The sequence below is a fragment of the Castor canadensis genome, chromosome 10, assembly GCF_047511655.1.
Source record: "Castor canadensis chromosome 10, mCasCan1.hap1v2, whole genome shotgun sequence".
Lineage (NCBI taxonomy): Eukaryota > Metazoa > Chordata > Mammalia > Rodentia > Castoridae > Castor > Castor canadensis.
The window spans coordinates 32,581,865-32,605,623 of record NC_133395.1 but is presented as its reverse complement, the minus strand read 5'-3'; the positions used below and the strand labels follow the sequence as shown (position 1 = coordinate 32,605,623).

Sequence of the window (23,759 nt, the reverse complement as noted above, 5' to 3'; positions counted from 1 at the left end):
GAGAGAAACTGTCTAGTTACTGCGTGGTAAGGCGCTTAGTGCTGCGTGTATAAGAGGAGCATTATCACATGATGGAAACTTTTCAGTTGCTCTTAAAATGAATATATGAAGCAAAATAAATGAGTCATGTATTCATGAGAAGTTCGAATCCAAGAAGGAAGATTCACAGCAAAGTTCTGCTGAGAAAGACTCATTGCCTATGATTGTCTTTGGCATGAAGACCAGTCTGTTATTGAAGTACATCTTCCATCCTTGACAGCCCAAGGGGCTGGATTCTCTTTCAAATTTTAATTTATTTCTACCCCTCCCAAAGGCCAAGCAATCCATCTCACATAGTAGCACTTTAAAGCAAATATACCTAATCTAGTCTACCTTGTTTCCCTCTCCCAGCACCTCTTATCCCCTGCTGTCCCCACCACAGAGTTTCTCCAGTAGTTGAAGATGATAATTCTTTGCTGTCATCTCTAAACATCCATCTGGTTACCAGAATTTATGTTAGAATTTGGAACCAGAACGCATCATTACATTGAGGAGCCCCAAACCATCTCCTGCCCATCCCCAAACAATAACTAATGTAAGCACAAATAAGATGTCAGCATAGGAAATCACAAACTTGGATAGATAAAAGAAATGGAAAGAAAAGAGGAGGTCTAAGTAGACAGACTTTCCTGGGGTTTTTCAAGGTTAGCAGGCCACTCGTTTCCTTTTCTCCTTTAGGGGTTTTTTGGGGCTCTGTTATGTTTCAGTTGTGTTGAATGCCTCCAACAGTATCTTCCCATGTCTTGATCACCAAAAGGAAAACTATAGTTTTCTCATCATCTAGAAGCCACATTTAGCCACTTCAATCTACACTTAGAACACCAAGAATTCTGTCTGGGAGAACTGAGTGGGGAAGAAAAAGGCAAGGCCCCTAGTTTCACATGAGTTCAATCAGTTGCAACATTCCAATAAGCACTTTAGAGAAAGAGAATTTTTTGGTTGTTTATTTTCTGGTTTGGGTTTTCTTTCTTTTTCTGGTTGGTTTTAAGCAACACAAAAAGGATCAGAGACTTACATAGGGAAGGTATTAGATTTGGCTTGGGGAAGAATTTTTTTGTTTTGTTTTGATTTTTGAGATGAGGCCACACAGGCCTGGAACTCTTGATCCTCCTGTCTCTGCATCCCGAGTGTTGGGATTACAGACCTATACCACCACGCCTCACTAAAGAGATTTTTAAGCCTCAAAAATGCTTTGAATTTTTGCAGCTTCAAAGGAGTGTCAAGGGGAATCTACCCTGAGCACATTTTTGCCTCTTTCTGTGTATCTAGAACTCTGGGGTGGAATCTGTGATTTACAGACTTCCTCTTCTAGCCTGGCCCATGGAACATAACTTGAGTTCTTACTGTAGACAGATCTAGATCTTCCTTCCTTGTTTTAGACTCTCATCTAGTTTTCCTCATGCATTTTTGAAGCTGTAAACAGATTTGGGATTAGATTTTCTATGTGTTTTGTAAGCAAGGATTTAAGATTAAGTATTATTTAAGGCAAGCTCTTTAAAGTTTGCTTCTCACACAGATTTTCAAGCAACATCCAGTCTTCAGCCTTCCCAGCTGAAACCTTACTTAATAACTATTCAATATGATAATATTACTTGTGTAAACTTGTGCCATAAACAAATCACCTCATGAGTATTATATAATGAACCAGGAAATTTAAAATTAGTCAGACTTTTCCCAGAGAACTTTATCCTCTTGAATAAATTCAACATATATGACCTGAAAATGCTTACATGAGTGCTAGACAGTTAAAAAAAAAAAACATGAATTAGCGTTCGTCCAAAGTTATTGAAAATTATTTGGGATTTAGCAGTCCTCATAGATAATAATCTAAATTAAATTAGGGGCACCAATTTTCATTAACACATTTGATTCTTAAGGCATTTAATTTGACACTGACTGTACTGTTTCCAGTTGAGTAAACCTCCACGCATAAGCACATGTCCGAGGACACTTCTCAACTACTTCAACATAGCCCCTCATGACACGCACCCCTGTCCCACCTCCAGGATAGAGAGACAAGAACACTGTCATTTATTTAAAAATTACTATGTAACAAAATTAAGCAACAGATTAAGTCCTACTTAATTTCCTATCAACAAGACATTTGAAAATCTAGTCATCTGAAAGCCCAATTGGGCCTATGATTATAAAAATGTATATTAATGTTGAACTCTTTCTAAATGAAGACTGAGACTTTTCCTTTACATTCCATTGTAAAGATAAAGAAGACAGTATATCTACTCTCAAAGGAAATTATAGAAAAATACGCAATGAATATACCTAAGCAGGTATATTCATTGCGATGCTGCTTTTCTGTTTTATTTCCATAAACAATGTGGCTCTACAATTCTGACCAAGAGATTCGAAGTCACAGCCAGCTGTGCAAAACAGTTTTACTAAGTATTAATCCTAGAACTGGAGTACCTTATGAATCCTAAACTCCACATTTGTCATAGGGCTTCATGGGAAAATTTATGGAAACCACTATTTGCCATGTTTTGTATGAAATAAGAACTTCAAAACCTACTGGCTCTCTTCCCTTCCCTCCCTGATATTTTACATCATGTATGGAATCTTAAAACACTTTTTAAAATGAGGAAATCTCAGATTTTTGAACCATAGAGGAAATCATCCAAAGCTGGGAACATAATTGCTACTATGGTAGACAGCCTACACAGTAATTGTATCTTCCTAGTATCTTATTTCTTCCATTGTAAACAGTTTTCCACACACAAAGAGCTGTGGGAATGTGGGTTATCCCACAGGATGGACCTTTCATAATCACTTAATACTGACCACAACTTGCCTCAGAGTTGAATCTTATACATAACTGCAAATTCTGTGTTGCTGACAAGGGCTTACTTCCGTGCTAATCCAATACCATTATTTAGAAATAACCTTCTATTATTGTTCCTTTATTATTATTATGTTGTTGTTGTTTACTAGTCCTCTCTTCGTTTAAACTGACCTAGAAAAATGTGGTTAACAGGAACTTTCAGCAAATTTTTATCAGTCCATTTAGAAGTTTCAGTTGAAGGCAGGGAACCATTGAAGATGCCAGGGGCTTGTTCAGAGCTTGCTTATTAAACCTCAGACCTAGTTAACAACAAGTTCTTCCCTTTTAGGTGAATTGGAATGATCTCTAAGGTGCCCTCCGGCTCTAAATTTCTATGATTTAAAGTGAACTGGGGTTTCCCTAAGAGCACAAGCTTTTTAATGATATGAGAAGTGGATCTGAACCCTTAAGGTCTTTTCCAGAAATCCATTTCAAGGGACTGATTTATACTTTCAGTATTCATCAAAGCCCCAGCCTGTTCTGACTCTGTAGAGGCGAGCTTCTTTTAAGGTACGTGCCTTTATGTGATGTGCACTGCCAACACAGCATGCATTTTTAAACTAGGTTCACAATATTGGGGTAGATCCATAGGAAATGTTTAAAGCTGATCAAATGCTCCCTAACCTCTTCATCCCATCCTGGGGCAAGGAATGAAATTCAATGTCCTATGAATCTTAGTTGTCATTTTAATTAAAATTCTTATTTGTCCTCAATCTAAATTCTTAATCTAGACTCATCTTAAATTCTTTCCAACACAGAGCCTTGAGCTGCTTCTGACAATCCAATACACGCACAAAATTATCATTCAAGTTTGGACATTCTTCCCCGAGCAGCCCAGTTATAAGGCTGAAACTGAACTCTGAGAGAATTACAATAGCTAAAAGGCAGGCATTGATTTAATGGCCTTACATAAACTTGTTTCATCTCCCTAATTACCCTACGAGGTAGGGATGATTAATATTTCCATGTTACAGCTGGAGAAAACAGAGACAGAGTAAGTTTCCCAAGCTTACATAGATATTAAGATAGATATAATAAATACAGGGTATAAACATTGCCTTACAAGGGGTCCAAGGGAGACAAATTTTCCCTGGACAGACTTCTACACATTGTGATTTATGTGTAGTAGGAGGGGACAGAGGTCTGCTGGAGTTGGCTCAGGCTGGCTCATAAATGCCAACTGTAAGATTTTCAGGAATTTCATCAGCCAGTAAACTTTACAACTTCATTCTGGCAGTTTGAAATTGTCCATGATACACTGCTCATGAGTTATCAGCAGTTATTATGCACAAAATAAGGCCCCTCCACTCCTATCCCCAGAGAGCTAGTTGTTAAACAGCCGCACATTACTTAGTGAAGTATTTTTTAAATTTCCCTATTAATGTAGGAAAGGTTACTCCTGTCAGGTTGTTAACTCTAGTCAGACATAAGAGGAGAGAGAAGATGGACCATTCACTTTTTAGCATATAATGTATTTGATACAAAGATATAGAAGGGAGTGTGTGTCCCCATTATGTTAATACAATGATTAAAATAATACACCAAATTTGAACAAACAACATTTTCAAGGTAGCCTCTGTCTTTTACTTATAGATACGGAAATCCATAAGTACTGATGTTGTTCCTTGATTTGAGAATGGAGTAAACAGAGTAGGTAATGAAGAAAATTCTAGAACACAGCCTGTAGGAAAGGTCAAGAGCTGTGAAGACTCAGTGGTGTGAATATCCAAGAGTGGATTCTCAGAGCACATTTCCAGGAAGACTTTGGGTGTCTCGAGTACCTGTAGGGAGAGAAGGTGGAGGAAATTAGGCAGAGAAGTCTGATACCAAGTCTAGAACTAACATCCAGTCTTAAATGCCTGTACTACAAAAACAAAAAAGAGTCCAGACTTAAGAAGACCGGCAGGAATCAGGGGAAACTTTGATTGTAGAGAAACTGGGATCCTGTAGAGAATTCCCGATGTAAAAACAGTAAGGAGAAGTAAGACTGAGGCCCACTTCCTGAACTAGATGATGAAAGCCCAATTGACAAGCAGAGGTTATAGGTTTGTTACACTCAGGAATGATTTGTTACAGACATTTACCAGTCTCTTGAGTATGAAAATTACTTTGCACCACATATGGGAATATAGGGACTCATTGTCATATTAATCTAATAGTATATTTGCCTAAAATCCATTTTTTTCAAAATTTATTTTATTAATACTAGATCAGTTTAACTCCTGATGAGATTTTTTTTATATTCCTTTATTTTATTTTTATATTTTGACAAACCAAATACTTCAAAAATATCTGTGGCCAACTTGGAGACATATGTTTTATTTTCCTATTTTTATAAAACAAATTCCACAAGTTAACATTTTAAATACATGCTGACAAATTTTCAGCCTCTTTTGACATTCCGGCCATTTTCCAAAGGTATCCTTTTCTCTTTCTCTCACGTTTCAGATATTGTGTGTGGTGGGGGGAGTAATTTATGTAAGACAATTTTATTTTGTTTTGAATGCTTGCTGAGGATTTACTTCTATGACTGCCAAGATGCTTAACCTTGGAGATGGAGCTATACAACCAAAGAGAGGTGAATCACCCTTTTCTTTGCCTCCTAATCTCTAATTAGTTAGCAAGTAAATGCCACTTGAAATAGGTGCTCTGACAAGGAGGTCAGGATGTGAGACAGCCAATCAAAGAATCAGAAGAAAAAGCACCTATGGCATTCCCTCCAGCGCCCCCATTCACTTGGGTTTCCAACACAGAGATGGCCCCACTCAGAGACAGTCTTCAATTCTATAGGAAACCTAAGCTAACTCAGGTCACTTTTCAGGATGTTAGCATGGTCTACAGCGAAACCCATCTCCTCTCCCTTTCCAGCATCTAGAGCTACATTTTTTCCTTACGAACTGGATCTATCTTCCATCTTTAAAACTGTCAGCATAGAATCTTGCTTCAGTGCTCATGTGGCCTTCTTTGTATCAAATGTCCCTCATAAGAATGTAATTATGTTAACGCATTTTCATTATTTTATTTTTAGTTTCTTGTTTTATTTTTATTAAGGTTTTTGTTGCTTCTTCTTTTTCTTTCTTTGTAGTAAAGGAGTTTGAAGTCAGGGCCTTATGCTTGCTAGGCAGAGGCTCTACCACCTGAGCCATACCCCAACCCTTTTTTTCCCTAAACTGTAATAAAAATTATAGTGGACTTGTGGCCAGAGACTATATAAGCAAGAAGAGAATAGAGTGAAATATATAAATCTATGTAAAAAGTTGACAAACTTAGAATTCTAAATTCTGCAAAATTATCCTTAAAAAGTGAAGAGAGGCTGGAGGCATTGCTCAAGTAGTACAGTATTTGTCCAGCAAGTACGAAACCCTGAGTTCCAACCTCAGTATAAATAAATAAATAAATAAAATTAAGTGAGGAGAAGTCAGATTTTCTCAAATAAACCAAAACGGACAACATCACCAGCAGAATTGCCTTGCCAAGAAAGTTTTCACAAGCTCTTCAGGCAGAATATAGAGGTGACAAATGGACCTATGTTAAGAAAGGAGGAGCATGTGAGAAGGAATCAATGCTGCTTGTGGTGTATATCACCTTGGCTACTGCTTTCAGTTATTCAACCAAGCACCAATCTAGGTGTTTCTCTATAGATATTCTATAGATAAGATTAAAGTTTCCAGTCAGTGGGCCTTAAGGAAGGGAACTGATCCTTGATCCTTTAAATGGGTTGATCTGACCAGTGGCAGGTTTAGAAAAATAGAGCTGAGGTTTCTCTCAAAAGAAATTACACTTGTGAGAGTCAGCTTCAGCTTTAGCTTCAGCAACTTCAGCGACCAAAGCATCAGTCTGCTATTTCTGCCATCTACAACTTGCCCTGTGGATTCTGGACTTGCTTAGCCAGCCCCCAAAGGCACGTATGTTAATCCCTTGAAATGAAACTCCATATATAATCCCTAATACCTTGTTTTCTCTCAGTGAATTCTGATAGATAAATGCTTTTACTTTTTCTTCTTGTTAACTAGTCTAAAAAGTTAATATTTCATCACCATAGTAACAGTGCATTGGGTGGTCACATAGATCAGTAAAATGAATGACAACAATATCCCAAGAGACAACAGACAGAATTTGGGAATACTCTGTCATACCTGCACAAGTAATGTGCTGCAGACTTATTTAAAGATACATTTAAATTAATTAAAATGTATATTCATGTAAACTCTATGACCACCACAAAAATTTTAAGAAAATATAATTGGTACTCAAAGAAAGGAAATCAAATGGAATCCTATAAACTGCTGAACTAAAAAGGGAAGAAGAGACAAAGAAAAATGAAGGATAGGAAAGTTACAAATATGGCAATTATTAATCCAGCCAGGAAGAGGGTGTGGTGCACTTGAAGTGCATGATAACTTTAGAGCAGTGAATCTATTCTTTGTGATACCATAGTGGTGGCTATATGATGTTGCACATTGCTCAAAACCATAAATTTTATAGCACAGAATAAATGTTAATCTATGTAAATTTAAAAATGTTAAATGTTAATCTATGTAAATTTAAAAATTATGAGGTCTGGGGATCCCAGGAAAGAATATATTATGTGACAAAAGAATCTAAGTGTATTACAAACACATGAAGTAATTTCACTGAGGGGATTGGGAGAAAACGTTTGGATATAAGTAACACTAAAAGTGAGTGGAGCCTACAAGACTCCAATAAGAATTGAAGATAAGCACTACACTGTAGTTGATTTAAAAAATTACTTCTTATGGAAATACTGTCTAATAAAACCACCATACATGGAAAATGAAAGTAACAATCAAATAAATAGTAGGTGGATGGATGGAGTCAGATTTCTTGCTGTTGGAGAGGGTATTTACAGACAAGAGTAAGAGCTAGAATGATCCCTGTGGCAATGGATTGTACTGAGAGAAATCATCATGGTTAGCATAGTATAGATCCAGATAGATATTTATAGAAATATTTACAGATATATGAATATGTACAGATCAGTGTTGACACATGTATTTCTTCATGGAGAGGGCCAAAATGCAACAGCACTCTAAAAGCAACAAGTATACCAAGTACCCAGATCCGGTTTTTAATAACATTTGCCAACAAAATGTAACTAAGATCTCATGGAGACTTGGGCAATTATAGGACTAGAACAGAAAGCTAATAAGATGAGCCTGGACCATTTTGTCATACCAGACATGTCAAAAACAACATAAAAAACAAAACCACAATAATCCTGGCATCTCAACAGGACCCAAATAGCCACGTAAGCCAGGCATGGTGGCACAGGCATGTAATCCCTGCACTCAGGAGGCTGAAACGGGAGGGTCATAAGTTCTATGCCAGCCTGGAATGCATAGTGAGACTCTGACTCAAATTAAAAAATACTGAATGACCTCAGAATAACTCAAACTGGAACAATTTGGGCGCAAAAATTAAGTGGCACTGGATTATAACCAAGAGTTTAAAGTAAGTATGACACTACACTGGCATAAGTAAATGATATATAGATAGACAGATGGTCAAGAAAAGACAAATTTCTGTAAATAAGAATTCTAAATTTATATCGATTTACTGTTCTCAAGGATGTGAAGAATAACTCTCCTTGAGTGTCAGCTGCACATAGTGACTTCTTTACAAAAAGGACAGAGTGGAATGAAACAAAGAGAACTTTGCAGTAGAGAAACCTAGCAAATACTGTGATATCAAACAATATCATATTATTCTATCAAGACCAATATCATGTTGATATCTTTCATAAGATGTGATTCAAACCTCAGTCTCATCATAAGAAAAACATCAGACACATCCCAGTTGAGGAATATTCTACAAAGTATCTGAACATTACTCCTCAAAACTTCCAAGGTCATCAAAAACAAGGAAGGTTAAGAAGCCATCATAGTCAAAAGAATACATAACAACTAAATGCAACATGGTATCCTGGAAGGAATCTTGGAAACTAGGAATGTCATTAGGTAAAAGATAAGAAAATATGAATCAAATATGAACTTTTTAGTATAAAATATATGTATTTATATGTATGATTTTAATTTGAATCTTTATGAATAAAAGTAAGCATCTTTTCATGTTTAACTTTTTTTTTGTAAAGATAGGGTTTCTTTACAAATTGTTTCTTTGTGGAATGAAAAAAGGGAGTCAGGGACAGCATGCGCAAATAAGAAGCTGACTTCCCATTTTAGTATTTTTAATTCACATTATATTTTTACCAATTTTGACTTTAAATTATATATGGCATAGTTTTCAGAATGTTTATTTTTCTATAACTTTATTCTTCAATTTTACAGTTTTAATTTACATTAATATTTTAATTGTTAATTTTCAATCACTTCATTTTTTAAAAATTTGTCACTTTTAACCTTTTTATGCTTCCCTTGGATTTCCATCTCAATTTTATTTTCTTTTATACACATTTAATGTATTGATTTGTGTTTATGAAGAAGCATTTTCTTCATTTATTTGTTTTTTTGGTGCTACTTGAATTGGAACTTAGGGTCTCACATTTGCTAAGCAGTCACTCTACCACTTAAGCCATTCCCCCAACTCTTTTTTGCTTTTGTTGTTTTTTGGGTACTGTCTCACCTTTTGCCTGGAGCCAGCCTCAGACTTCAAACCTCCTACATATACTTCTCATTATGGCTGGAAATTATAGTCACATACCATTATACCCAATTTATTTGTGGAGGTGGGGAGTCTCACTAACTTTTTGCCTGGGTTGTCCTCAAACCATAGTCTTACAGATCTTCACCTCCCAAGTAGATTGGATTACAGGTATGAACCACTGTGTCTGGCCCAGAAGAATCATGTTTTGCCTGCAATAAGAAAGCTAGCAGCTGTCAAGCATAGGAGCACATGCCTGTAATTCCAGCAGCTGGGTGGCTGTAGCAGAAGGATCATGAATCTTGAGACCAGCCTACACAACATAAGTAAGTTCCAGGTCAGCCTGGGCTATCTAGTGAGACCCTGTCTCAAAACAAAACAAAACAAGGAAGTTAGCATCACAAACATGAAGGTTAGGGAACTTACTTTGCTATCTTTATTGTTATCTATTGCTGCATAAATATTATCCCCAAATTTAGTGTTAAAAACAATAATAGTCATTTATTGTCTGTCATGATTTCAGTGAGTCAAGAATTCATACAGGTCTGGCTCCTGTGGTTCACACCTGTAATCCTAGCTACTTGGCAGGCTGAGATTATGAGAATAATGGTCCATCACCCTGGGCAAAAAGTTTGTGAAATCCCATCTCCAAAATAACCAAATCAAAATAGACTGAAGGCATGGTTCAACAGTAGAGCAACTGCTTTGCAAGGGCAAAGCCCTGAGTTCAAACCCCAGTCCCATCAAAAAAAAAATTCATACAGGGTACCACAGAGCAGTTTTTCTCTTCTTCATTGTGTGTGGGACCTTACCTGGAAGACTTAAAGACTGGCACCTGGAGGCATCTAGAGACTTATTCACTTACAAGCCTTGCTGTCAGCTGTGAGACCTGAGCTAAGGTTAGTGGCAGGAACACACACACATGGCTGGGATATCATTCTGCCTGGTCAGTGTATTCTAAAAGTGAACTGAGAGAGACAGAAAGAGAATGAGGTGGAATGGATATGACCCAATTACTACCTAGACCTGAAATCCACACTATCACTTCTGCCACATTCTATAAGTCACAGCAATTGCAGTCAACATCTACTTCTAATTAGGACATAACATTAATGTTATTTTCTATGAAGAGTATATAGGATGGGTGCATATTAGTGAAGATGTATTTAGAAAATATAATTCTCCAGAGTGCCAGATGTATCTGAAATAAATCTTTAAGTGGCATCTAAGTGATTTTACATCTTCTAAGTTCAGTAATTGATAGGTAAGTAGATAGATAGCTATAAGATAAATAGATAGATAGCTTCCTGTGGCTGCGAGAAAATACCAAAGATAATCAATTTATAATAAAGAATATTTCATTTTGGCTCATGGTTTCAAAGGTCTCAGTCCATGGTCACTTGGCACTGTTGCTTTGGGCATGTGGTGGCACAGTCCATGATGATAAGAGAAGTACAGAAAGCCTGCTCACCTCATGTCAGCTAGGAAGTGAAGAAACAGACAGGAAGGGACTAAGGGTCCCACTATTCACTTCAAAGAGCACAATGACCTGACTTCCTGACTTCCTCCTACTATGCCCTGCCTCCTAAAGCTTTTACCACCTCCTAACAGCACTATGGGATGAGTACCAAGACTTTAACATTTGGATCTTTTGGGGACATTCTAGACCCAAACTATAGCACATAGATAGATAGATACTTTAGAGAACCTACTAAGATCCAGTCAACTGTGCTACAGTCTAGAGAGATAATGCTGACAGAATCCCTGCCCACGGTTGGGTGGGCAACACAGGAAGGAAACAGGACATGATAATTCATGTGTTTTGTATGACAACCAGGGTAAAGACAAAGCACTACTGGAGGATTCAGGATAGACACATTACTTAGATCTAAGAATTGGGAACAACTTGCCGAAGGAAGTGGCATCTAATTTAGAAAGGATGAATAAGTAAGAGTTACCCAGGAAATACCTAGTCATGGTGGAGGAAGAAGAGGGAATAAAGTGTTCAGATAGGAAGAAGAGCAAGTTCATGATTCCAGAAGCAAGAGAGTATGGCAATCAGAGTCAAGTGACTAGGTCATTGTGGCTAGAATATTCATTTGAAAACAAGTATGGAAAGATTTGGTTGCAGTGTTACATGAGATATAAATTGAGGCCTTATAATCCCAAAGTGTTCTGCCCAATGCTTCAAATGTCCAATACAGAGCAGCTGGGCTATGCTTTCCAAAGCAGAGACCCCATCCAGTCTGCTAAATTCTCCAGGAGACAGTTATTTTTGTCAGATTTTGTCCGCTTACATGTCCTGAGTGCCTAATGTAGCTAGCACAGAAGGATGCAATAACTATTGACTGAATAAACTTTTTTTACCTTTCCTTTGTTCTATGGCCTTGTACTAGGATACCCCCCTCTCTGAATATTGATGTTGGGTAAAAATATCACCAGACAGTCTTGCCTGGATGTTATCTTCTGGTTTGGACTTAGTTCCATAAACACTGGCCTAAAGATAAGACCCTAGCCTTTCAAAGCAATACTCCAACTCAGACAAGCAACCAGAGGTACTGCTCCTCTGAAAATTCTATCACACATTTAGAAGAGTGCATTTGAAAATTCATGGTCTCCAACATTTTCAATCAAGATTTGACAGAAGTCATGGCAGCAGACCCTTGTGTTAGTTATACCCAAGTGATGATATAACTCACATAAATATTGTTGACTTACCTTGATATGGAACCAAATGAGGCTGGACTTCTTAATATATATGCATATAAGACGTCATGATGGGAGGCTATAGACATGAAGCTAGGCTTATTGCATCATCCTCAACCTAAAATATCAATCAATGGTTTGGTTCATCTATTCAGCTGTCTTCTCAATAGTATTATAGAAGATGGGCTAGATACACCAATCACCAATCACTACTATCTTTTCCTGGGTCACTCATCAGCCTGGGTGGAATTAGAGCTTTCCATGATGCAAGGGAATCTCAAATTTAAGTTTTGCATGGTCATTTATGCTAGTGATTCAATGAGGTCATAGAAACAAGGCTCTCTGATATAATTGCTATACTGGTGGTACTTAATATCAAACTTAGATTTTGGAACATCTGACTTCTAAGAAATTGAGGATTTAGATCATTTTCTCCTTAGCCAAATGGGAAAAATAAATGGAAGAAGGTAAATTGGGTTGGGATCCCTATCTCTTTCAACCTCAAAAGGGTTGTTGTGTATCATCCATCCACTTAAGGAAGGACTTTCTCTCAACCCTTCCATTCTTCCTGCCAAAAGTATCTGGCTAGATTTTGATGAACTGAGTCTAGCTATCAACCAAAGCAAAGAATACTTTTTAAAAATTTTTATTGTTTTATTATTCATATGTGCATACAAGGCTTGGGTCATTTCTCCCCCCTGCCAGCACCCCCTCCCTTGCCACCCACTCCGCCCCCTCCCTCTCCCCCCCACCCCTCAAAACCCAGCAGAAACTATTTTGCCCTTATTTTTAATTTTGTTGAAGAGAGAGTATAAGCAATAATAGGAAGGAACAAGGGTTTTTGCTAGTTGAGATAAGGATAGCTATACAGGGAGTTGACTCACATAGATTTCCTGTGCGTGTGTGTTACCTTCTAGGTTAATTCTTCTTGATCTAACCTTTTCTCTAGCTCCTGGTCCCCTTCTCCTATTGGCCTCAGTTGCTTTTAAGGTATCTGCTTTAGTTTCTCTGCATTGAGGGCAACAAATGCTAGCTAATTTTTTAGGTGTCTTACCTATCCTCACCCCTACCTTGTGTACTTATTTATGTGAGGAATAAGTCAAATCACTCCATGGAAGCTACGATCATGCTTATCTGAATAAATTCCTTTTGGCAGCAATATACTGCCCCAAAGTATAGTCTTTGTCCCTGTACACCTGGTTCTCATCAGTGTATCCGTGGCTTTAACGGATATACTTAAGCTGGAGAGAGCATATACTGAGCATTCCCTGTCTTCAGAATTGCTTAAGGTAATTCTGAGTGACAGGCATGTAGTTATTCTTCACATGACTTACCCTCATTAATTCTGGGGTGTGATGCTCTCTGAGGCAGACTTTATTTTTGCCTTATTTAGAGATGCACAGAAGTTCAACTTCAGCCACAGAATTTTCCTAAATCTGCTCATCAGCTTCAGCCTTAACCTTGGCCTTTTGAAGGACAAATGGTGAATGCATTCCTTCTGAAATCCATAAACTTGCAGCATATCAACTTTCATAGGAATGCTTGGTCATTATCACAACTGTATGACAATAACATCTAAAACTCCTTACTTACATCCATTATAGTCTTCATTATATCTACATCAGAGATGATTTTCATAGATGTTATATACAATTTTGAAGATTTTCACTATTTGCAATTTTGAGGTAGCAGAGTTGATGCTCTGCTTAATTAAAATTCTTCATAAATATGAAGAATTTCTCAACAGGATTTTTTTCTTGAAAGACTTAAGCCCTAAATGAAAATACATAAAAGTTCAATTAAATTATTGAAAAGATTTTTGTTTACATTTATGAATGTCAATAGCCTAATCAATTCCACAAAATTTAGAATTGTATCCTCTACTCTCTATTGTTGTCATGCAATATTTAAGTATCTATACACCTATGCCTAAATGTATATACTATCCTTTCTAAAGATATCAATTTGAAACAATTAAAATTTTAATACCTGTCATTCCATTTCCCTATTTAGCTATTCAAAAGTTCTTCTCAGTGTTTTTACATAACACTAAGAAGTTTCCTAATCATCTTTAATTATGGTATATTTGACTGGAAGCATCTGATAGAATTTCATCATTATTAAGCATATAAAGATATTCTTTTGCTCCAGGTTGTATCAATTATGTATAATTATATTTTAAAATAAAGTCATATTTCAAAAATGACTTCTAAAACATGCCTTGCTCATATCAATTACTTGTTATTTTGATAGACTATGGTAGAAACCTACCTAATTATTAAAAGCATGAGTGCCTCCTGGCATGCCAAAAGTAGAGTAAACCTTCAGCTATTTGGTCTTCCTGATAAAAAATTTAGGCCAAGAGTGTATTTGAGCCAAACACAGTGGCCCAACATACCCTTTGGTGCATTCAGGCATTCTGAAGGAAATCCTTCAATTTCTTATCACCCAGTTCACAGCTGAGTGAAACAACACCTATGTGTAAATGTACAGCTTCCCAAGGAGTTGCATCCTCCCCACTTGTTGACATGCTGATTCTCCTTTCATGGTTTTTTTCCATAAAATGTTTATGCTGAAGCTGTAGATACAGGAAAATCCTTTGTCAATACTCTCAGGTTTCTAACTGTAAGTGTCTTGTATGTACACAGTCCCAAAATTTGCCTTCACCATTGTTTACAAAATTTAGGGCCTCAACTGGGTCACAGAAAAAAAATCAGCTCAGAGAAGTCTTTTGTTAACATCCAGCCACACCCACTATCCACTTCTTCCCTACTCCAGAGGAAGGACCTTCCGAACACCTAGGCTCAGCCCTTTTGCCAAACCTCTTCCAAACTCTTATCAGAAACCTCTTCTTTTTCCTTGTGATAGGAACCTTTAACGTCTCCCCTCTTCACACAAACTTCAGTGCTTAATGCAATATTTCTTACTATAAGCACAATGCTGTCTAGCAAATCTCTATAACTTCGTCATCGTATATAACTGACACTTTATACCTAGTGAACTGCAACTTTGCACTTCCCTCAGCCCCAACCTTTGGCAACAACTTTAACCTCTCTATTTCTATGTGTTTGGCTATATTAGATACCTCATGACTTCAGAGTTATATAGTATTTGTCCTTCGGTAGCTGGCTTATTTCACTTAAGCAAATGTCTTCACAGCTTGTCTATGTTGTCAAATATGGAAGGCTTTCCTTATGTTTTAAGGCTGGATAATATTCCACTGCATGCATAACTCTTGTCTCCTTGTTCCTTTGCCCAAATTGCCATCCTGCCAATCAGGTAACAAGGGGAAGAGGAGAAAGAGAATACATTTTCTGAATATGCTTAGACTTCTCTCATGAACTATCTGTATTTTGTTGAGTCCTTCTATATAAAGCCTTACCCAAAGAAGATGTAATCACAATAGCAAATTTGAGTATCTTCAGGGCACATTACTGAAAGGAAGGGTTGATGATAGTGGGACATATTTTTTTAACAAAAGACTCTGTACCTCATGTTATATCAGAGGTCTGAAGGTTAACTTCTCAAATGTAGAGGGTAGATATGATTTCTTCAACATTTCCCAGTCTTTCCTATGCTCTTTTAGCAGCCTATATTTGTCCCAAGGCTAAACATTGCATATTTCTGTATCTATGTTGGTTTTCCCCAGGTTCAAGTAACTTGGCCGAGAGTAGCAACCAGTAGATGATAAAGATGATATTTGAACCTTGACCTTTCTGAAATCAGAGTCTACATTTTTTTATTTTTATGTTGTGACTTTTTAAGCTGAAGATATGTATTAAAAAGTATGTCAAACTAACTATCTAATCATTACTACTGGAATAACAAATCCTATTACTTTTTATGTTACTGTCCTTCTTTTAGGTGAATTAGTATTGTCATTTGTTTGATTTACTTAGGTTCAAAATTCCTTAAATAAAATGTGTTTAATCAATAACTATCAATGTACTTTTCACAGTGTATGTTTGCTAAGGTGTGCAAAGTCATAAAGATTAACAAGAAACACATTCTATATTAAAAACAACTCCATGTCATACACAGCCTTGGCATGCAATAGGTGCTCCGTGAATAGGGAAAGGTTCCTAGATCAGAGACAGGAGCTTGTACCAAAAGAGCTCTAGACTCTGCTGTTAACTTAGATCTGCTGCTTTTCTTATATGAATGTCACTCCTCCACTATAACATGAGGGTACTGATCCTATTATTTGAAACTAGTGTAGAATTATTCACTGCTGGCCCTGCACTTGCATAATTTTTCCTGAGAAAGAAACATATTGCTTTGGAACAGCCCAATAGCAGATCTATAAGAACAGAGGAATATTCTGCTTACTCAACATACCAGTTTATATAAAAATAGAAGATGCTCAGAGAACACTAAAACCTGATAAAGTATTTTAAATGTTCCAGTGAAAAACAATAGGAGTATGTAAAAACTCTAAAAGCAAAGAATAAAATTCCTTTGATAACTGGCTGCCCTAGAAAGAGGTGGTAGATTATTCATTCACATGTTTGGAATTCCATTTTTATTCCAGTCAGTCCTTAAGATTTAGGACACCATGAAAGAGAAGAAAAAGGAGAAAAGAGATAATGAAGTAAATCATTGGATTCAATGAAAAAAAAATAAAGGAAGATGAAAGACATCTCAGAATGCAATGAAAACATACAGCTTCCAAGGAAAAGGAATGTATTATGCAAGCAAAGAAAAGCTTAATAGGAAAGGAGATAAATTTATAGAGTTGTCACATTGATGGAACATCCAGCTAAACAAATACCAGAGCCACATTCTGCACATTTAGTATATAATTACTTATGAGTCTTACTAAATAAACTCAAATATATAATTGCCTAACTCTCTATTGTAAGCAAAGTTTTGCAAACTCTCAAATATGTTCAAAAATTATTACACTCAGCTGTGGCTAGGAAAACAATCAAAAGATATACAATAGAATTTCTTAAGTGATAAGAAAATATTCACTAATTTAGACCAGTGTCCAATTAAATTGAAATCTTGTGCAGTTCTTCATTTGAGTATTAAAACCTATTTTATTAAAAACTCCACAAAGGCATTCAGTTGAGTCTTCTTAGGTATTCCCAGCTGGATACACTATCTGTACTGAATTTATCACTCAATGGAACAGTTCCAGGTAGTCCCATAGGCTTAATGAACAGGAGGGATTCTAAGTACAGGGGGAAATGCATTGGAAATATCTTTATTGTAGATACCTATCTTTCTAATTTTTTCCCAGAGATGACTGCTTATAAATAGAAAGACTCTACTCAGATGTTTCCAGGTGGGCTGTTATATTCTCAAGTAACGTTTTTAAGATAATTTACAAAGGCGAACAGATACAGGAAGAAAGAGAAAGGAATTCTTTTGAAGCTGATGTTTGGGATAAAAGAGATAATACCATTAAATATGACATGTTTAATAAATTGCTGTCTTGCCAAATTGATTGGTCACCCTAGGAAGTAATCCTTCCTGAATTAGACTAGAAAAACATTTGACTAGCAGTTGTCACCTAGCTAAATTTTTATTTGAAAATAAACAGAGAGAAATGTTGGTAGCTCAATGACCTTCCATTCTCCTCTATGTTCTCAATTCCTGTGTATATTCTCTCTCCTGCCAGATAAGGCCCCCAACTTCTATCAAAGGAAATATTCTTTTTTTTTTCAAGAACTTCTACAATTTTAGGTATGCAAATATAGAGGAGGAGAAACATTTGAGACCTGCTTTGAAAATAACTTTTAATTCTGTGGTTGATAATGGTAGTGTATAAAGAAATAAAAAAAATCAAGAACTCTGACTTTAAAATTAATAGAAATCATGGGTCCAGCCTTGGATCCTGAAAACCATGAATTTGGTAAAGATCTTACAAAATAATATTTAGATATTATGAGCATGAGAGTCTTTATTATATATCTACATTGCATATACAAATAAGCTGTAGAGTATATGGGAGTCTGAATATAGAGGTAGAAAGTGCTTATCTTGAATAAGGTAAGTTGGAGTTAATTACTAAGAAAGGTCATTGAGTCTCTGGTTTTAAAGAAATTAGGGAAGCCATTCAGCCAATTCTCCAGAAGGCAGTCTGGACATCTTCAAACTATCACAAGCAGGTGACATTCTTTCATACACTGCCTCTTACAAGAAGACCCCATGCCTCCTCCAGCAATGTCCCTTAGCTGTCAGTTTTGGACACTATTTACTGAGGATCTATATCCTTGTGGATTCACCTAGTGCCTAAGCTAGGACTACTATCTAAGGTCAGTAATACTTGTTATACTTAATGAATTAATCCATTTTCCTAAGAAATGTTTTAATAATTTAACTATAAAATTAATAAATAATTAATAGTGTTAATAGTATTGATGAAACTGTAGCTAATATGTTTCCAATACAGAAATAGCTGTTCTACCTGGACTTTCAAATATCTATTCTCTTTGCCTAACTTATGAATTCAAATTTAATTCCTAATAGAGTGAAATCTATTATGTGGAAATATGCTGGCCAAAAAGTAACTTGTCAGAGTCATTTGCAGTTAATTGGGACAGAGTCCCTGCCAATTAAAATAGCTATTCTATGCCTTACTAAACCCAAACAGCTACAAGGCTAACAAGCAATTCAATGCATCATTAAAAATTAGTGACTCTTAGGATTAGAAGTGGCCTTTAAAAATGAGGAGACAAGGCCAAGGTGAGTGCCTAAAATGTACTTCAAATGATACAATTGTAGTTAGCAATCACATTTAGTTCATTCTTTTTTCATCTTTATATTTTCTCTGGTGAAGTGACTGAAATGAAGGCAGGTTTTTAAAAGGACAGAAAATAAAGGAACTAGATAATTCATGAACTGAATGCATATTTGTTGAATAATGCAACATTTGCAATAATAGAAATAGCTAATTTGGTTTACTTCTTTTTTTTTCTTGTGCTTTGTATTTTCTTTTTTTTATTTCCTTTATCCATATGTGCATACAATGATTGGGTCATTACTCCCCCCTTCCCCCCGGCCCCCTCTCTTTACTCCCACCCCCTCCCTCTTGGTTTACTTTCTAAATCACAATCAGAGACAGAAGTTCCACTTCAGACACAGTATACTCTTCTTAGCTCCCAAACTTTCTTTTTCATTTCCAAAAATTAGTCTTTAACTACAAATAGCATTCATAAAACATGCATTTTACCAAGTGTAAATGATGACTTATTTGAATTATAAAGTCTTATTATTTTTATTTTTTCACACAGTATATTCTGACTGAACACTAATATGCATTTTATGTTAATGGTTTTCCTCCTATGGATGTGTGTAGACTATACACCACAAAGTAAAACTCTTAATGTCCATAAAAGCACCTGCAACAACTGCCTGTTCACATGACCCTCTTAGCTTTGATTGGCACCAAAGCACTGATAAAATATCAAAGCAATTTTGGAATGGAAGAGAGTTCATAGAGGCAAAAATAGAAAAAAATAATTGTCCTCGTTTACAAATAACTTGTGTTGGTACAATGCCACCTCTTTATCTGTCTAGGTTTAGATTCCAGCCTTGGCACATCATCCTGGGCCATTCAAGGAGGAATTCTTACAGCTAAACTCAAGGATGGAAAAATAGCTCATACAGGTATTTCCTCTAGAACCAATGGAGTTTCCAGTCAAAACTGGAGCCTATAGCTTCACATTACTACAGTGAAATACCTGAGACAGGCTACCTATGAAGAAAAGAAGATTTATTTAGCTCAAAGTTTTGGTGGCTTATATTTATGATCAGGCAGCCTCATGGCTGTGGGCCTCTGATAAGGATGGTGAATGGCTGGCAATGATGGAGAGGTCACATTGTGAGCTAGTAAACAGAGATAGAGGATGAGACTGCAGTCTCACAATTCCTTTAGAGGACTCACCCTCAATGACTGAAGGACTCCCCGACAAGGTCTCAGGTCTTACAGGTCCACAAAATCTACCAGTACCATTGTACTAGGGATCATGTCTTTACAGATGGACCCTTTGGGAACACTCATCTTATAGCAGAAGCCATAAGAAAATTTAACACTGTTCAATTTTAATTTATTAAGAAAGATATTCTTAGGTTAAAATAGCATAATTTAATATAAGTAAATTGTCAGAAAGCATTTGATTTTTATCACATCCTAAACTATCTCATTATGGTGGTGTTACCTTATCCCAAACTGCATACATTAATTTGATCCATTTCTAATTAACTTTGCTCTTATATTCTAGAAAAATCTTATTTGGAAGCTGATATGTAATTGTTTCCTTCTGTGGTGTGGTTTCTGTTCTTCTTTTTAGCTTGTTTTTGTTGGGTTTGATTTTGGCTTTGTATGTATCTACCTTGAACTTACTTTTAAATCCTCAGATTTTTCTGGTTTGTTAGGAGCTTTTTAACTATATTTAAAAGACAGTTTAACTTGTGAGAAATTCTGTGAAATATCCAGAAAAGGGAAATCAGGAACCACACTGCCTTTTTACTTATTTATTTATTGGATAGAGAAGGTTTACTTGCATGTAAAAAAATGCCTTCTTAGACCAATCCAGTCAGATTAATTGCTTCATCCATAACTCTATCACTGTTAGGAAAGATTCAAACTCAAGATTTTTTGTCTTGATTTAGTTTGGCAGATAATTTATAACCAACAAACATTCCTGAATCCCCAAATCCTAGACAGTGAACTATACAGAAGATTCATCCCTTATCTTACAGAGCATATGCACTAGTTGAAGAGACAGAACATCAAGGAAAACAACAGGTATACACTCATGCTATCATGAAAAGGCCTGGAATTACTGTCAGAAGAATAACACAAATATAATCACTTTGTCTTTCTATCCTTGATTATATCTGTGAAGTAAAGCATTTATATTTTACCTTCCTTCCCACATGACTATATTGACTCAAATTAAAAGAATATCAAATTCACAGGCAACTTAATCATCTATTTAGTTTAATGATTGATAATAATGGATAGTAATTATTATGAATCAATGTTTTTATTAGCTATACTATTTTAAATGTGAAAAATATTTTTATGTATGAGTTAAAAAAAATAAACTAGGATGTAACTTAGTGGTAGACTGCTTGCTTACCATGTCCAAGGTCATGGGTTCCATCCCCAGCACCACAACTAAATTAAATGAAATAATAAAATAACAAATGTGGCAAATTTCCAAAAATTCCATTTCTAGAACTTTATTTATAGAACTTTATTCTATAAAAACTAGGATTTAAAAAATCATTCCAACAAGTTAGCAAGGAAGATCCTCTTTTTGGTGCTTTTTCCTCAGTGATGTCTATATGTCACATCTCTCAAAGGTCAAGACTACTCTTAATTATTCTTAACATCACACCCTGAAGAAGTTCATATGCCTTTGAAGTTGTTTATATGATCTTAGAACATCCTCTCATCCTCTCAGAAAAAGGTAACCCCCATTTTTAGATCCAGAGCTATACCTGGTAAGTCTGGGAGGAATATCATTTTCCTTGTCAGTGATTGGTTCAGTAATGGGCCAATCAACTCAACTCAGACCAAAGAAAAGTATGAAGATGACTTATTGGGTGTTTCTGTGGAAAGGATCCCTACTAAGAGAAAGCGTAAGATGGAAAGATGAAATAGTGTCTTAGTCAGTTGGGGCTGCCATAATAAAAATGCCATGAACTAGGATGGCTTATGAGCTCTAAAAATTTTTTTCTCACAGTTCTGCAAACTGGAAGCCCAAGATGACAGAGCCAATATGAATATATTCTGATGTGGGCCTCTTCTGTTCCTCCAGTGTCTATAGTTTTTAAAACAAAACATTTCCTTCTAGTATATGTAAATATACTACTAAAAGCATACAAAAGAATATTTTTAAAAATGCACTTATGACTTAAACATAAAATAGATATTATACTGTTTTCTAATTTTCCATGCATTTCATGAGGATGACTATCCTAAAATTTGTTTAGAAAGCCTACTTCTCTCACGCTCTCTTGAGCATCCCCAAAAGATAAAATGAGAGAACTAATTTTGCAGAGAAGTCAGTGAACTTATTAATGAATAAGCTGTAATTAAAATTAGTGCACAATTTTTAAATAGAAGCATAAACACCGCTATAATAGCACTGAACATCTGGAGCCACCAACCAGAAAAGCAGGAGTACCTACATTGTTGTAAAGCACATAGAAAAAAGAAAATCAAGCAATGTATGAGATTTTCCCTGCAGAGTTTGCTATTCTTACTCAACGGGGTTACGAATCAATTACTTGACTTGGCTCAGGTTTGGAACCACAGTAGTGGCTGTAAACACCCCAAGCCAGAATTCACAGCCAGACCAAAATTCACTGGGAAAAAATGAAGTTCAGAAGTCCCAGAGACAGAAGTTATGAGTCAAATCAAGGATGCAAGGCAGAAATCAACACAAAGACCAAAAAGTCAAGTGATCTTGAAGTCAAAATCCTAGCTGGTTAGAACCAGTCCAGCAGGATATGGGTTTCCAGACATAACTGTCTCAAATACTTCTGATTATTCTTGATGCCCTGTAGAACCCAACTGGTAATGATGGTTGAGAAGATGACAAAGACAAGCAGGCAGACCACCAATGATCTCAAAATAAAAGCCAAGACTTACACACTTAAAGTGCATGACTATAACTGCATGATGTCAAGCATTTACTGTGGTGGTGAAAATCTGAAAGAAGAGTCTTACTCCAGGTGGAGCAAAGGATCTCTAGCAAGAAATATCATGAGAAAGCATAGGTGTTATGGAAATTATAAAACCAACAAGTATGAAGTGTATTCAAGGATTTTAGTTCTAATAATGTCCAACTGTTGAGAAGGTAGGGCTCCAGTGCCTTAAATCCTTCCACCAAAAGACCTCAACATCAGCTGAAATTCAAATCTAGACTATAGTACAGCCATCTGGAAAATAACACAACAAATCTACTACACACACATAAGCCAGTCTGCAAAGATGAACTGTAGCCTGTGGAAGAGTGTGTTATATATTGCAGGCCACCCACACCAATCTGTGTATATGATTTTCAATATCTAAATCTGAACTAATTTCAATGACAGGAATAAACATTAAATATTTACCAGCTGGTACACCACTGGATCGATGGGCTCATCTCCCTCCCCAGAGAACACACAATAATAAATTAATACACTTGGTCTTCCAGGAGCAAGAAAAGGTTGCCTGAAGATTGGAAATCAATGATACCACTGTGGGTACATCAATAAGCTAAGCGATAAATAGAAGCTACTGTCATAGTTTGTTTTTTTTTTAAGTACTGTAATAACAAGAGGGGGAAAAGCTAAAGGGAAATTTTCTTATGTTTGCTTTATTTACTTTCAAATTTACAAAATGAATCCTGACAGAAATCCTGGGCCAAGAGTACTTTTAAAAGAACATCTTGTCCCAAACTCACAATATCTCCTAATAGTAAATCCAGTTCCTGTTAATCTGTCCCTAAGAATATTTTAGATTCAGATTTTCAGCTCTGGTCTAGTGCTGAGAAGGATAATGACCAAATTTCTCAAGGCAGAATGAAAGATGAAGTTACAATAAACA

The 23,759-nt window shown here is 36.1% G+C and overlaps 1 long non-coding RNA gene across 1 annotated transcript in view; it reads right to left on the bottom strand.

Annotated features, from left to right (window-relative positions):
* Positions 1–967: 967 nt before the first annotated feature.
* The window catches only part of LOC141411448 (uncharacterized), a 42,533-nt gene continuing 19,741 nt past the window's right edge, over positions 968–23,759 (bottom strand). Inside the window, exon 3 of the long non-coding RNA XR_012436196.1 lies at positions 968–4,656. This is a non-coding gene — a long non-coding RNA (uncharacterized lncRNA). The remainder of the gene's footprint in view (positions 4,657–23,759) is intronic.